General features: G+C 45.3%; 10 non-coding genes across 10 annotated transcripts; all 10 read right to left on the bottom strand.

Moving 5' to 3' along the window:
• Positions 1-1,079: 1,079 nt before the first annotated feature.
• Positions 1,080-1,270, bottom strand: LOC141247042 (U2 spliceosomal RNA). Its single transcript, XR_012310554.1, has one exon. It is a non-coding gene; the product is annotated as a U2 spliceosomal RNA (small nuclear RNA).
• A 1,118-nt stretch (positions 1,271-2,388) lies between these two features.
• Positions 2,389-2,579, bottom strand: LOC141247041 (U2 spliceosomal RNA). The gene has a single exon (XR_012310553.1). It is a non-coding gene; the product is annotated as a U2 spliceosomal RNA (small nuclear RNA).
• Positions 2,580-3,697: 1,118 nt separating this feature from the next.
• On the bottom strand, positions 3,698-3,888 carry LOC141247040 (U2 spliceosomal RNA). Its single transcript, XR_012310552.1, has one exon. It is a non-coding gene; the product is annotated as a U2 spliceosomal RNA (small nuclear RNA).
• A 1,118-nt stretch (positions 3,889-5,006) lies between these two features.
• Positions 5,007-5,197, bottom strand: LOC141247038 (U2 spliceosomal RNA). Its single transcript, XR_012310551.1, has one exon. It is a non-coding gene; the product is annotated as a U2 spliceosomal RNA (small nuclear RNA).
• A 1,118-nt stretch (positions 5,198-6,315) lies between these two features.
• Positions 6,316-6,506, bottom strand: LOC141247036 (U2 spliceosomal RNA). The gene has a single exon (XR_012310549.1). It is a non-coding gene; the product is annotated as a U2 spliceosomal RNA (small nuclear RNA).
• A 1,118-nt stretch (positions 6,507-7,624) lies between these two features.
• LOC141247035 (U2 spliceosomal RNA) lies at positions 7,625-7,815 on the bottom strand. The gene has a single exon (XR_012310548.1). It is a non-coding gene; the product is annotated as a U2 spliceosomal RNA (small nuclear RNA).
• A 1,118-nt stretch (positions 7,816-8,933) lies between these two features.
• Positions 8,934-9,124, bottom strand: LOC141247034 (U2 spliceosomal RNA). The gene has a single exon (XR_012310547.1). It is a non-coding gene; the product is annotated as a U2 spliceosomal RNA (small nuclear RNA).
• A 1,118-nt stretch (positions 9,125-10,242) lies between these two features.
• On the bottom strand, positions 10,243-10,433 carry LOC141247033 (U2 spliceosomal RNA). Its single transcript, XR_012310546.1, has one exon. It is a non-coding gene; the product is annotated as a U2 spliceosomal RNA (small nuclear RNA).
• Positions 10,434-11,551: 1,118 nt separating this feature from the next.
• On the bottom strand, positions 11,552-11,742 carry LOC141247032 (U2 spliceosomal RNA). The gene has a single exon (XR_012310545.1). It is a non-coding gene; the product is annotated as a U2 spliceosomal RNA (small nuclear RNA).
• Positions 11,743-12,860: 1,118 nt separating this feature from the next.
• Positions 12,861-13,051, bottom strand: LOC141247031 (U2 spliceosomal RNA). Its single transcript, XR_012310544.1, has one exon. It is a non-coding gene; the product is annotated as a U2 spliceosomal RNA (small nuclear RNA).
• Positions 13,052-13,892: the final 841 nt, after the last annotated feature.

Here is a 13,892-nt window from a genome sequence, read left to right as displayed (position 1 = left end):
CCTAAAAAGTCCATTTGTGGAGATGAGCTCCTGGACTCCCGTTAAGAAGACATGTTGTCAACCTCTAGATCCCTTACATGCCTGCACTTTTCGGCTTGCTGCTGCTGCAATCCACGCGTTTTAGATCTGCATAACTCCACCTCTTTAAACACAGCACCTTCACCCCCTGCTGTTCCCACCCGCCTCAACACCGTTGGAAGGGAGGAGAACCAATTAAGGCGGGGGGTGGGGTGGAACGAGCAGCTGTCTACCCTTAGCAGGAGGGCTCCTGATTACATACCTCTCCTGCTGCTGCTGCTGCTGCTGGCTGTCCAGCAGCAGACTGAAGGTGGCTGCTGCTGTGCACAGGTATATAAAGGCTCAGAGCCTATTATGACACGCGCAGCCAGCGTTCCATTGCCACATTCCATCTACTGCAGGCAGGATACCTGGCTGGCTGAATGTCGCTGAGAAGCTCACAGAGACCGCCATAAGCAACAGTTTAACAGAATGCCACAGACTAATCAACCAAACTTTTTGGGTTGGGTTCTCTTTTATAGTCTGCAGGCATTAAATGAAAGAAGTCAGTGTTCCAGCAGAAGGAGACAACGTTTCAGAAAAGGCATTGTAGCAAACCAAAAAAGAAATTTTAAGCGCAGCAGTGTAACCAGCGCACATACCTGTTAGCTCGGGTGAGTTTAAAAGGCTGCTGTTGATAACAAGGGCATTTGCTAAATAGATGGTGTGTGTGCAACAATATACTGAAAGGTCAATTATATTGTGCAGCTTATCTCACCACCTGTAGTTATTTAGGTGAAAGCTCCAAAATGCTTGCCTAATATGTCTGTTTATCCAAAAGGAAGTAGAAAGGGAGAGCTAGAAAGATAGCATTGCATCACATTACATGGCAATGCAATGCACAGTTGCTGAAGTTGAACCAAAATGAGCTTGTAATCTGGCTTCTGCAACTTTGAACATGAAAAATCCAATGAGGAGAAGAAAAGCAGAGCCAAAGAGTCCATCCCAAAATCCGACAAACAAGCAAAATGAACAAAAAACATTGAATTCAATTCTTTCTGATTTTAGAAACTGCATTAAAGAAGGGGTGCACCGGTCCTGGAGATACTGCAATACCAGGTCAATGCGTGGAGTGGACAGAGCAAGCTCTTTTTCCATCTCCCTGTTCTAAAAATCCATTTAATATATGGTCCCCAGATAGGGGACGTATCAGATATTAAACTGATAAGAACAGATACTACACTTGATCTTAGCCAAAAGGCCGAGAAGCGATAACCAGAATTGGTTTCAAACTACGGAGCCACCCAAGGATCCTAAAAAGTCCATTTGTGGAGATGAGCTCCTGGACTCCCGTTAAGAAGACATGTTGTCAACCTCTAGATCCCTTACATGCCTGCACTTTTCGGCTTGCTGCTGCTGCAATCCACGCGTTTTAGATCTGCATAACTCCACCTCTTTAAACACAGCACCTTCACCCCCTGCTGTTCCCACCCGCCTCAACACCGTTGGAAGGGAGGAGAACCAATTAAGGCGGGGGGTGGGGTGGAACGAGCAGCTGTCTACCCTTAGCAGGAGGGCTCCTGATTACATACCTCTCCTGCTGCTGCTGCTGCTGCTGGCTGTCCAGCAGCAGACTGAAGGTGGCTGCTGCTGTGCACAGGTATATAAAGGCTCAGAGCCTATTATGACACGCGCAGCCAGCGTTCCATTGCCACATTCCATCTACTGCAGGCAGGATACCTGGCTGGCTGAATGTCGCTGAGAAGCTCACAGAGACCGCCATAAGCAACAGTTTAACAGAATGCCACAGACTAATCAACCAAACTTTTTGGGTTGGGTTCTCTTTTATAGTCTGCAGGCATTAAATGAAAGAAGTCAGTGTTCCAGCAGAAGGAGACAACGTTTCAGAAAAGGCATTGTAGCAAACCAAAAAAGAAATTTTAAGCGCAGCAGTGTAACCAGCGCACATACCTGTTAGCTCGGGTGAGTTTAAAAGGCTGCTGTTGATAACAAGGGCATTTGCTAAATAGATGGTGTGTGTGCAACAATATACTGAAAGGTCAATTATATTGTGCAGCTTATCTCACCACCTGTAGTTATTTAGGTGAAAGCTCCAAAATGCTTGCCTAATATGTCTGTTTATCCAAAAGGAAGTAGAAAGGGAGAGCTAGAAAGATAGCATTGCATCACATTACATGGCAATGCAATGCACAGTTGCTGAAGTTGAACCAAAATGAGCTTGTAATCTGGCTTCTGCAACTTTGAACATGAAAAATCCAATGAGGAGAAGAAAAGCAGAGCCAAAGAGTCCATCCCAAAATCCGACAAACAAGCAAAATGAACAAAAAACATTGAATTCAATTCTTTCTGATTTTAGAAACTGCATTAAAGAAGGGGTGCACCGGTCCTGGAGATACTGCAATACCAGGTCAATGCGTGGAGTGGACAGAGCAAGCTCTTTTTCCATCTCCCTGTTCTAAAAATCCATTTAATATATGGTCCCCAGATAGGGGACGTATCAGATATTAAACTGATAAGAACAGATACTACACTTGATCTTAGCCAAAAGGCCGAGAAGCGATAACCAGAATTGGTTTCAAACTACGGAGCCACCCAAGGATCCTAAAAAGTCCATTTGTGGAGATGAGCTCCTGGACTCCCGTTAAGAAGACATGTTGTCAACCTCTAGATCCCTTACATGCCTGCACTTTTCGGCTTGCTGCTGCTGCAATCCACGCGTTTTAGATCTGCATAACTCCACCTCTTTAAACACAGCACCTTCACCCCCTGCTGTTCCCACCCGCCTCAACACCGTTGGAAGGGAGGAGAACCAATTAAGGCGGGGGGTGGGGTGGAACGAGCAGCTGTCTACCCTTAGCAGGAGGGCTCCTGATTACATACCTCTCCTGCTGCTGCTGCTGCTGCTGGCTGTCCAGCAGCAGACTGAAGGTGGCTGCTGCTGTGCACAGGTATATAAAGGCTCAGAGCCTATTATGACACGCGCAGCCAGCGTTCCATTGCCACATTCCATCTACTGCAGGCAGGATACCTGGCTGGCTGAATGTCGCTGAGAAGCTCACAGAGACCGCCATAAGCAACAGTTTAACAGAATGCCACAGACTAATCAACCAAACTTTTTGGGTTGGGTTCTCTTTTATAGTCTGCAGGCATTAAATGAAAGAAGTCAGTGTTCCAGCAGAAGGAGACAACGTTTCAGAAAAGGCATTGTAGCAAACCAAAAAAGAAATTTTAAGCGCAGCAGTGTAACCAGCGCACATACCTGTTAGCTCGGGTGAGTTTAAAAGGCTGCTGTTGATAACAAGGGCATTTGCTAAATAGATGGTGTGTGTGCAACAATATACTGAAAGGTCAATTATATTGTGCAGCTTATCTCACCACCTGTAGTTATTTAGGTGAAAGCTCCAAAATGCTTGCCTAATATGTCTGTTTATCCAAAAGGAAGTAGAAAGGGAGTGCTAGAAAGATAGCATTGCATCACATTACATGGCAATGCAATGCACAGTTGCTGAAGTTGAACCAAAATGAGCTTGTAATCTGGCTTCTGCAACTTTGAACATGAAAAATCCAATGAGGAGAAGAAAAGCAGAGCCAAAGAGTCCATCCCAAAATCCGACAAACAAGCAAAATGAACAAAAAACATTGAATTCAATTCTTTCTGATTTTAGAAACTGCATTAAAGAAGGGGTGCACCGGTCCTGGAGATACTGCAATACCAGGTCAATGCGTGGAGTGGACAGAGCAAGCTCTTTTTCCATCTCCCTGTTCTAAAAATCCATTTAATATATGGTCCCCAGATAGGGGACGTATCAGATATTAAACTGATAAGAACAGATACTACACTTGATCTTAGCCAAAAGGCCGAGAAGCGATAACCAGAATTGGTTTCAAACTACGGAGCCACCCAAGGATCCTAAAAAGTCCATTTGTGGAGATGAGCTCCTGGACTCCCGTTAAGAAGACATGTTGTCAACCTCTAGATCCCTTACATGCCTGCACTTTTCGGCTTGCTGCTGCTGCAATCCACGCGTTTTAGATCTGCATAACTCCACCTCTTTAAACACAGCACCTTCACCCCCTGCTGTTCCCACCCGCCTCAACACCGTTGGAAGGGAGGAGAACCAATTAAGGCGGGGGGTGGGGTGGAACGAGCAGCTGTCTACCCTTAGCAGGAGGGCTCCTGATTACATACCTCTCCTGCTGCTGCTGCTGCTGCTGGCTGTCCAGCAGCAGACTGAAGGTGGCTGCTGCTGTGCACAGGTATATAAAGGCTCAGAGCCTATTATGACACGCGCAGCCAGCGTTCCATTGCCACATTCCATCTACTGCAGGCAGGATACCTGGCTGGCTGAATGTCGCTGAGAAGCTCACAGAGACCGCCATAAGCAACAGTTTAACAGAATGCCACAGACTAATCAACCAAACTTTTTGGGTTGGGTTCTCTTTTATAGTCTGCAGGCATTAAATGAAAGAAGTCAGTGTTCCAGCAGAAGGAGACAACGTTTCAGAAAAGGCATTGTAGCAAACCAAAAAAGAAATTTTAAGCGCAGCAGTGTAACCAGCGCACATACCTGTTAGCTCGGGTGAGTTTAAAAGGCTGCTGTTGATAACAAGGGCATTTGCTAAATAGATGGTGTGTGTGCAACAATATACTGAAAGGTCAATTATATTGTGCAGCTTATCTCACCACCTGTAGTTATTTAGGTGAAAGCTCCAAAATGCTTGCCTAATATGTCTGTTTATCCAAAAGGAAGTAGAAAGGGAGAGCTAGAAAGATAGCATTGCATCACATTACATGGCAATGCAATGCACAGTTGCTGAAGTTGAACCAAAATGAGCTTGTAATCTGGCTTCTGCAACTTTGAACATGAAAAATCCAATGAGGAGAAGAAAAGCAGAGCCAAAGAGTCCATCCCAAAATCCGACAAACAAGCAAAATGAACAAAAAACATTGAATTCAATTCTTTCTGATTTTAGAAACTGCATTAAAGAAGGGGTGCACCGGTCCTGGAGATACTGCAATACCAGGTCAATGCGTGGAGTGGACAGAGCAAGCTCTTTTTCCATCTCCCTGTTCTAAAAATCCATTTAATATATGGTCCCCAGATAGGGGACGTATCAGATATTAAACTGATAAGAACAGATACTACACTTGATCTTAGCCAAAAGGCCGAGAAGCGATAACCAGAATTGGTTTCAAACTACGGAGCCACCCAAGGATCCTAAAAAGTCCATTTGTGGAGATGAGCTCCTGGACTCCCGTTAAGAAGACATGTTGTCAACCTCTAGATCCCTTACATGCCTGCACTTTTCGGCTTGCTGCTGCTGCAATCCACGCGTTTTAGATCTGCATAACTCCACCTCTTTAAACACAGCACCTTCACCCCCTGCTGTTCCCACCCGCCTCAACACCGTTGGAAGGGAGGAGAACCAATTAAGGCGGGGGGTGGGGTGGAACGAGCAGCTGTCTACCCTTAGCAGGAGGGCTCCTGATTACATACCTCTCCTGCTGCTGCTGCTGCTGCTGGCTGTCCAGCAGCAGACTGAAGGTGGCTGCTGCTGTGCACAGGTATATAAAGGCTCAGAGCCTATTATGACACGCGCAGCCAGCGTTCCATTGCCACATTCCATCTACTGCAGGCAGGATACCTGGCTGGCTGAATGTCGCTGAGAAGCTCACAGAGACCGCCATAAGCAACAGTTTAACAGAATGCCACAGACTAATCAACCAAACTTTTTGGGTTGGGTTCTCTTTTATAGTCTGCAGGCATTAAATGAAAGAAGTCAGTGTTCCAGCAGAAGGAGACAACGTTTCAGAAAAGGCATTGTAGCAAACCAAAAAAGAAATTTTAAGCGCAGCAGTGTAACCAGCGCACATACCTGTTAGCTCGGGTGAGTTTAAAAGGCTGCTGTTGATAACAAGGGCATTTGCTAAATAGATGGTGTGTGTGCAACAATATACTGAAAGGTCAATTATATTGTGCAGCTTATCTCACCACCTGTAGTTATTTAGGTGAAAGCTCCAAAATGCTTGCCTAATATGTCTGTTTATCCAAAAGGAAGTAGAAAGGGAGAGCTAGAAAGATAGCATTGCATCACATTACATGGCAATGCAATGCACAGTTGCTGAAGTTGAACCAAAATGAGCTTGTAATCTGGCTTCTGCAACTTTGAACATGAAAAATCCAATGAGGAGAAGAAAAGCAGAGCCAAAGAGTCCATCCCAAAATCCGACAAACAAGCAAAATGAACAAAAAACATTGAATTCAATTCTTTCTGATTTTAGAAACTGCATTAAAGAAGGGGTGCACCGGTCCTGGAGATACTGCAATACCAGGTCAATGCGTGGAGTGGACAGAGCAAGCTCTTTTTCCATCTCCCTGTTCTAAAAATCCATTTAATATATGGTCCCCAGATAGGGGACGTATCAGATATTAAACTGATAAGAACAGATACTACACTTGATCTTAGCCAAAAGGCCGAGAAGCGATAACCAGAATTGGTTTCAAACTACGGAGCCACCCAAGGATCCTAAAAAGTCCATTTGTGGAGATGAGCTCCTGGACTCCCGTTAAGAAGACATGTTGTCAACCTCTAGATCCCTTACATGCCTGCACTTTTCGGCTTGCTGCTGCTGCAATCCACGCGTTTTAGATCTGCATAACTCCACCTCTTTAAACACAGCACCTTCACCCCCTGCTGTTCCCACCCGCCTCAACACCGTTGGAAGGGAGGAGAACCAATTAAGGCGGGGGGTGGGGTGGAACGAGCAGCTGTCTACCCTTAGCAGGAGGGCTCCTGATTACATACCTCTCCTGCTGCTGCTGCTGCTGCTGGCTGTCCAGCAGCAGACTGAAGGTGGCTGCTGCTGTGCACAGGTATATAAAGGCTCAGAGCCTATTATGACACGCGCAGCCAGCGTTCCATTGCCACATTCCATCTACTGCAGGCAGGATACCTGGCTGGCTGAATGTCGCTGAGAAGCTCACAGAGACCGCCATAAGCAACAGTTTAACAGAATGCCACAGACTAATCAACCAAACTTTTTGGGTTGGGTTCTCTTTTATAGTCTGCAGGCATTAAATGAAAGAAGTCAGTGTTCCAGCAGAAGGAGACAACGTTTCAGAAAAGGCATTGTAGCAAACCAAAAAAGAAATTTTAAGCGCAGCAGTGTAACCAGCGCACATACCTGTTAGCTCGGGTGAGTTTAAAAGGCTGCTGTTGATAACAAGGGCATTTGCTAAATAGATGGTGTGTGTGCAACAATATACTGAAAGGTCAATTATATTGTGCAGCTTATCTCACCACCTGTAGTTATTTAGGTGAAAGCTCCAAAATGCTTGCCTAATATGTCTGTTTATCCAAAAGGAAGTAGAAAGGGAGTGCTAGAAAGATAGCATTGCATCACATTACATGGCAATGCAATGCACAGTTGCTGAAGTTGAACCAAAATGAGCTTGTAATCTGGCTTCTGCAACTTTGAACATGAAAAATCCAATGAGGAGAAGAAAAGCAGAGCCAAAGAGTCCATCCCAAAATCCGACAAACAAGCAAAATGAACAAAAAACATTGAATTCAATTCTTTCTGATTTTAGAAACTGCATTAAAGAAGGGGTGCACCGGTCCTGGAGATACTGCAATACCAGGTCAATGCGTGGAGTGGACAGAGCAAGCTCTTTTTCCATCTCCCTGTTCTAAAAATCCATTTAATATATGGTCCCCAGATAGGGGACGTATCAGATATTAAACTGATAAGAACAGATACTACACTTGATCTTAGCCAAAAGGCCGAGAAGCGATAACCAGAATTGGTTTCAAACTACGGAGCCACCCAAGGATCCTAAAAAGTCCATTTGTGGAGATGAGCTCCTGGACTCCCGTTAAGAAGACATGTTGTCAACCTCTAGATCCCTTACATGCCTGCACTTTTCGGCTTGCTGCTGCTGCAATCCACGCGTTTTAGATCTGCATAACTCCACCTCTTTAAACACAGCACCTTCACCCCCTGCTGTTCCCACCCGCCTCAACACCGTTGGAAGGGAGGAGAACCAATTAAGGCGGGGGGTGGGGTGGAACGAGCAGCTGTCTACCCTTAGCAGGAGGGCTCCTGATTACATACCTCTCCTGCTGCTGCTGCTGCTGCTGGCTGTCCAGCAGCAGACTGAAGGTGGCTGCTGCTGTGCACAGGTATATAAAGGCTCAGAGCCTATTATGACACGCGCAGCCAGCGTTCCATTGCCACATTCCATCTACTGCAGGCAGGATACCTGGCTGGCTGAATGTCGCTGAGAAGCTCACAGAGACCGCCATAAGCAACAGTTTAACAGAATGCCACAGACTAATCAACCAAACTTTTTGGGTTGGGTTCTCTTTTATAGTCTGCAGGCATTAAATGAAAGAAGTCAGTGTTCCAGCAGAAGGAGACAACGTTTCAGAAAAGGCATTGTAGCAAACCAAAAAAGAAATTTTAAGCGCAGCAGTGTAACCAGCGCACATACCTGTTAGCTCGGGTGAGTTTAAAAGGCTGCTGTTGATAACAAGGGCATTTGCTAAATAGATGGTGTGTGTGCAACAATATACTGAAAGGTCAATTATATTGTGCAGCTTATCTCACCACCTGTAGTTATTTAGGTGAAAGCTCCAAAATGCTTGCCTAATATGTCTGTTTATCCAAAAGGAAGTAGAAAGGGAGAGCTAGAAAGATAGCATTGCATCACATTACATGGCAATGCAATGCACAGTTGCTGAAGTTGAACCAAAATGAGCTTGTAATCTGGCTTCTGCAACTTTGAACATGAAAAATCCAATGAGGAGAAGAAAAGCAGAGCCAAAGAGTCCATCCCAAAATCCGACAAACAAGCAAAATGAACAAAAAACATTGAATTCAATTCTTTCTGATTTTAGAAACTGCATTAAAGAAGGGGTGCACCGGTCCTGGAGATACTGCAATACCAGGTCAATGCGTGGAGTGGACAGAGCAAGCTCTTTTTCCATCTCCCTGTTCTAAAAATCCATTTAATATATGGTCCCCAGATAGGGGACGTATCAGATATTAAACTGATAAGAACAGATACTACACTTGATCTTAGCCAAAAGGCCGAGAAGCGATAACCAGAATTGGTTTCAAACTACGGAGCCACCCAAGGATCCTAAAAAGTCCATTTGTGGAGATGAGCTCCTGGACTCCCGTTAAGAAGACATGTTGTCAACCTCTAGATCCCTTACATGCCTGCACTTTTCGGCTTGCTGCTGCTGCAATCCACGCGTTTTAGATCTGCATAACTCCACCTCTTTAAACACAGCACCTTCACCCCCTGCTGTTCCCACCCGCCTCAACACCGTTGGAAGGGAGGAGAACCAATTAAGGCGGGGGGTGGGGTGGAACGAGCAGCTGTCTACCCTTAGCAGGAGGGCTCCTGATTACATACCTCTCCTGCTGCTGCTGCTGCTGCTGGCTGTCCAGCAGCAGACTGAAGGTGGCTGCTGCTGTGCACAGGTATATAAAGGCTCAGAGCCTATTATGACACGCGCAGCCAGCGTTCCATTGCCACATTCCATCTACTGCAGGCAGGATACCTGGCTGGCTGAATGTCGCTGAGAAGCTCACAGAGACCGCCATAAGCAACAGTTTAACAGAATGCCACAGACTAATCAACCAAACTTTTTGGGTTGGGTTCTCTTTTATAGTCTGCAGGCATTAAATGAAAGAAGTCAGTGTTCCAGCAGAAGGAGACAACGTTTCAGAAAAGGCATTGTAGCAAACCAAAAAAGAAATTTTAAGCGCAGCAGTGTAACCAGCGCACATACCTGTTAGCTCGGGTGAGTTTAAAAGGCTGCTGTTGATAACAAGGGCATTTGCTAAATAGATGGTGTGTGTGCAACAATATACTGAAAGGTCAATTATATTGTGCAGCTTATCTCACCACCTGTAGTTATTTAGGTGAAAGCTCCAAAATGCTTGCCTAATATGTCTGTTTATCCAAAAGGAAGTAGAAAGGGAGAGCTAGAAAGATAGCATTGCATCACATTACATGGCAATGCAATGCACAGTTGCTGAAGTTGAACCAAAATGAGCTTGTAATCTGGCTTCTGCAACTTTGAACATGAAAAATCCAATGAGGAGAAGAAAAGCAGAGCCAAAGAGTCCATCCCAAAATCCGACAAACAAGCAAAATGAACAAAAAACATTGAATTCAATTCTTTCTGATTTTAGAAACTGCATTAAAGAAGGGGTGCACCGGTCCTGGAGATACTGCAATACCAGGTCAATGCGTGGAGTGGACAGAGCAAGCTCTTTTTCCATCTCCCTGTTCTAAAAATCCATTTAATATATGGTCCCCAGATAGGGGACGTATCAGATATTAAACTGATAAGAACAGATACTACACTTGATCTTAGCCAAAAGGCCGAGAAGCGATAACCAGAATTGGTTTCAAACTACGGAGCCACCCAAGGATCCTAAAAAGTCCATTTGTGGAGATGAGCTCCTGGACTCCCGTTAAGAAGACATGTTGTCAACCTCTAGATCCCTTACATGCCTGCACTTTTCGGCTTGCTGCTGCTGCAATCCACGCGTTTTAGATCTGCATAACTCCACCTCTTTAAACACAGCACCTTCACCCCCTGCTGTTCCCACCCGCCTCAACACCGTTGGAAGGGAGGAGAACCAATTAAGGCGGGGGGTGGGGTGGAACGAGCAGCTGTCTACCCTTAGCAGGAGGGCTCCTGATTACATACCTCTCCTGCTGCTGCTGCTGCTGCTGGCTGTCCAGCAGCAGACTGAAGGTGGCTGCTGCTGTGCACAGGTATATAAAGGCTCAGAGCCTATTATGACACGCGCAGCCAGCGTTCCATTGCCACATTCCATCTACTGCAGGCAGGATACCTGGCTGGCTGAATGTCGCTGAGAAGCTCACAGAGACCGCCATAAGCAACAGTTTAACAGAATGCCACAGACTAATCAACCAAACTTTTTGGGTTGGGTTCTCTTTTATAGTCTGCAGGCATTAAATGAAAGAAGTCAGTGTTCCAGCAGAAGGAGACAACGTTTCAGAAAAGGCATTGTAGCAAACCAAAAAAGAAATTTTAAGCGCAGCAGTGTAACCAGCGCACATACCTGTTAGCTCGGGTGAGTTTAAAAGGCTGCTGTTGATAACAAGGGCATTTGCTAAATAGATGGTGTGTGTGCAACAATATACTGAAAGGTCAATTATATTGTGCAGCTTATCTCACCACCTGTAGTTATTTAGGTGAAAGCTCCAAAATGCTTGCCTAATATGTCTGTTTATCCAAAAGGAAGTAGAAAGGGAGTGCTAGAAAGATAGCATTGCATCACATTACATGGCAATGCAATGCACAGTTGCTGAAGTTGAACCAAAATGAGCTTGTAATCTGGCTTCTGCAACTTTGAACATGAAAAATCCAATGAGGAGAAGAAAAGCAGAGCCAAAGAGTCCATCCCAAAATCCGACAAACAAGCAAAATGAACAAAAAACATTGAATTCAATTCTTTCTGATTTTAGAAACTGCATTAAAGAAGGGGTGCACCGGTCCTGGAGATACTGCAATACCAGGTCAATGCGTGGAGTGGACAGAGCAAGCTCTTTTTCCATCTCCCTGTTCTAAAAATCCATTTAATATATGGTCCCCAGATAGGGGACGTATCAGATATTAAACTGATAAGAACAGATACTACACTTGATCTTAGCCAAAAGGCCGAGAAGCGATAACCAGAATTGGTTTCAAACTACGGAGCCACCCAAGGATCCTAAAAAGTCCATTTGTGGAGATGAGCTCCTGGACTCCCGTTAAGAAGACATGTTGTCAACCTCTAGATCCCTTACATGCCTGCACTTTTCGGCTTGCTGCTGCTGCAATCCACGCGTTTTAGATCTGCATAACTCCACCTCTTTAAACACAGCACCTTCACCCCCTGCTGTTCCCACCCGCCTCAACACCGTTGGAAGGGAGGAGAACCAATTAAGGCGGGGGGTGGGGTGGAACGAGCAGCTGTCTACCCTTAGCAGGAGGGCTCCTGATTACATACCTCTCCTGCTGCTGCTGCTGCTGCTGGCTGTCCAGCAGCAGACTGAAGGTGGCTGCTGCTGTGCACAGGTATATAAAGGCTCAGAGCCTATTATGACACGCGCAGCCAGCGTTCCATTGCCACATTCCATCTACTGCAGGCAGGATACCTGGCTGGCTGAATGTCGCTGAGAAGCTCACAGAGACCGCCATAAGCAACAGTTTAACAGAATGCCACAGACTAATCAACCAAACTTTTTGGGTTGGGTTCTCTTTTATAGTCTGCAGGCATTAAATGAAAGAAGTCAGTGTTCCAGCAGAAGGAGACAACGTTTCAGAAAAGGCATTGTAGCAAACCAAAAAAGAAATTTTAAGCGCAGCAGTGTAACCAGCGCACATACCTGTTAGCTCGGGTGAGTTTAAAAGGCTGCTGTTGATAACAAGGGCATTTGCTAAATAGATGGTGTGTGTGCAACAATATACTGAAAGGTCAATTATATTGTGCAGCTTATCTCACCACCTGTAGTTATTTAGGTGAAAGCTCCAAAATGCTTGCCTAATATGTCTGTTTATCCAAAAGGAAGTAGAAAGGGAGAGCTAGAAAGATAGCATTGCATCACATTACATGGCAATGCAATGCACAGTTGCTGAAGTTGAACCAAAATGAGCTTGTAATCTGGCTTCTGCAACTTTGAACATGAAAAATCCAATGAGGAGAAGAAAAGCAGAGCCAAAGAGTCCATCCCAAAATCCGACAAACAAGCAAAATGAACAAAAAACATTGAATTCAATTCTTTCTGATTTTAGAAACTGCATTAAAGAAGGGGTGCACCGGTCCTGGAGATACTGCAATACCAGGTCAATGCGTGGAGTGGACAGAGCAAGCTCTTTTTCCATCTCCCTGTTCTAAAAATCCATTTAATATATGGTCCCCAGATAGGGGACGTATCAGATATTAAACTGATAAGAACAGATACTACACTTGATCTTAGCCAAAAGGCCGAGAAGCGATAACCAGAATTGGTTTCAAACTACGGAGCCACCCAAGGATCCTAAAAAGTCCATTTGTGGAGATGAGCTCCTGGACTCCCGTTAAGAAGACATGTTGTCAACCTCTAGATCCCTTACATGCCTGCACTTTTCGGCTTGCTGCTGCTGCAATCCACGCGTTTTAGATCTGCATAACTCCACCTCTTTAAACACAGCACCTTCACCCCCTGCTGTTCCCACCCGCCTCAACACCGTTGGAAGGGAGGAGAACCAATTAAGGCGGGGGGTGGGGTGGAACGAGCAGCTGTCTACCCTTAGCAGGAGGGCTCCTGATTACATACCTCTCCTGCTGCTGCTGCTGCTGCTGGCTGTCCAGCAGCAGACTGAAGGTGGCTGCTGCTGTGCACAGGTATATAAAGGCTCAGAGCCTATTATGACACGCGCAGCCAGCGTTCCATTGCCACATTCCATCTACTGCAGGCAGGATACCTGGCTGGCTGAATGTCGCTGAGAAGCTCACAGAGACCGCCATAAGCAACAGTTTAACAGAATGCCACAGACTAATCAACCAAACTTTTTGGGTTGGGTTCTCTTTTATAGTCTGCAGGCATTAAATGAAAGAAGTCAGTGTTCCAGCAGAAGGAGACAACGTTTCAGAAAAGGCATTGTAGCAAACCAAAAAAGAAATTTTAAGCGCAGCAGTGTAACCAGCGCACATACCTGTTAGCTCGGGTGAGTTTAAAAGGCTGCTGTTGATAACAAGGGCATTTGCTAAATAGATGGTGTGTGTGCAACAATATACTGAAAGGTCAATTATATTGTGCAGCTTATCTCACCACCTGTAGTTATTTAGGTGAAAGCTC

This window comes from Phyllobates terribilis, unplaced genomic scaffold, assembly GCF_046119375.1.
Source record: "Phyllobates terribilis strain yellow unplaced genomic scaffold, ASM4611937v1 Scaffold_2723__1_contigs__length_110913, whole genome shotgun sequence".
Taxonomy (NCBI): Eukaryota; Metazoa; Chordata; class Amphibia; order Anura; family Dendrobatidae; genus Phyllobates; species Phyllobates terribilis.
This window is presented reverse-complemented; position numbering and strand designations above follow the sequence as displayed.